Below are 2,175 nucleotides of genomic sequence, written 5' to 3' on the forward strand. Positions count from 1 at the left end.
ATTGTATTGTGCCACGCCCAACAGAAATAACCCAGGTGGATAGCTTCAGCAATCAGGGGCTGCTCAGTTGCTCATACAAAATCCCACCTTGGAGTTGACAAAGACTTATGGGTAGAAAAGCCACACTAAGTAATTTACTACACCGCACACACACATATATATATACACACAATTGATTGCCACCACTTGTCTGTCAGTTTGTTGTACTATGGTGGCTTGTGTGTTGCTGTGAGGCTGGAGGCTATGCCACCGCAATTTCAAATGCCAGCAGGGTTACCATGGTGGATAGGTTTCAGCGGAGCTTCTGACTAAGAGAGACTTGGAAGAAGGAAGGGGCCATCCACTGCTCAAAGAACTGGCCACTGAAAACCTTATGAATAGCAGTGAAATACTGTCTGATATATTACTGGAAAGCTTTATAAATAGCCCTGAAACACTGTCCAATACAGTGCCAGAAGATGAGCACCTCAGGTCAGAAGGCACTCAAAGAATGACTGGGGAAAAGCTGCCTCCTCAGAATAGGCCAAAACCAAAACCAAATTCACTGCCGTCAAGTCGGATCCGACTTACAGCAACTCCTCCTTGGGTTTCCGAGGTAGTATCACTACAGAACTGGACTGCCCAATCTTCCTTCCAAAGAGTGGCTGTTGGGTTTGGACCACCAGCCTTCTGGTTAGCAGTCAAATGCTTTAGGCCCTACACTATCAGAGCTCCTTCCTCAGAGTAGAGCCTACCTTAATGATGTGAATAAAGTTTTCAGGACCCCCATTTGCTGATGTGGCACATCTCAAGATGAGAAGAAACAGCTGCAAACATCCATTAATAATCGGAAGATGGCATGTACAAGGTATGAATCTAGGAAAATCAGAAGTTGTAAAAAATGAAATGGAGCACATAAAGATTGGTATCCTAGTCATTAGTGAGCTGAAATGGACTGGTTTGGGCATTATGAATCAGACAACCATATGACTTACTATGCAGGGAATGACAAATTGAAGAAGAATGGCATGGCATTCATCATCACAAAGGATGTTTGTTTCAAGATCTGTCCTGAAGTACAATGCTGTCAGTGATAGGATAATATTCATACACCTACAAGGAAGACCAGTTAACAGTACTATTATTCAAATTTATGCACCAACCACCAAAACCAAAGACAAGGAAATTAAAGATTTTTATCAACTTCTGCAGTCTGAAATTGACCAAACATGCAATCAAGATGTGTTGATTATCACTGGTGATTGGAATGCAAGAGCTGGAAACAGAGGAAGAATCACTGGTAGTTGGAAAACATGGCCATGGTGATAGAAATGACAATGGAGATCACACAACAGAATTTTGTAAGACCAGTGACCTATTCATCACAAATACCTTTTTTCAACAACACAAACAATGGCTATACATGTGGACTTCACCAGATGGAGTGCACAGGAATCAGACTGACTATATCTGTGGAACGAGGTGATGGAGAACCTCAATATCTTCAGCTAAAACAAGACCAGGAGCTGACTGTGGAACAGACCATCAACTGCTCATATGGAAGTTCAAGTTGAAGCTGAAGACAATTAAAAGAAGTCCACAAGAGTCAAAATACGACCTGGGTTATATCCCTTCTGAATTTAGAGACCATCTAAAGAATAAATTTGATTCACTGAACACCAGTGACTGAAAACCAGAGGAATTGTGAGATGACATCAAGAGCATCATCCATGAAAAAAGCAAAAGGTCATTAAAACTACAGGAAAGGAAAACCAAAATGGATGTCAGAAGAGACTCTGAAACTTGCCCTTGAATGAAGAGTAGCTAAAGCAAATTGAAGAAATAACAAGACAAAAGAGCTGAACAGATTTCAAAGAGCGGCTTGAAAAGACAAAGTCAATTATTATAATGAAATGTGCAAAGACCTGGAGTTAGAAAACCAAAAGGGAAGAATATGTTTGGCATTTCTGAAGCTGAAAGAACTGAAGAAAAAAATTCAAGTCTCGAGTTGCAATATTGAAAGATTCCAAGGGCAAAATATTGACTGATGCAAGAAACATCAAAAGACGATGGAAGGCATACACAGTCACTGTATCAAAAAGAATTGGTTGATGTTCATCCATTTTAGGAGGTAGCATATGATCAAGAACCAAAGGTATTGAAAGAAGAAGTCAAACCTGTGCTGAAGGAACTGGC

Source organism: Orycteropus afer, unplaced genomic scaffold, assembly GCF_000298275.1.
Source record: "Orycteropus afer afer isolate SDZICR_OR568_19922 unplaced genomic scaffold, OryAfe1.0 scaffold00049, whole genome shotgun sequence".
NCBI lineage: Eukaryota > Metazoa > Chordata > Mammalia > Tubulidentata > Orycteropodidae > Orycteropus > Orycteropus afer.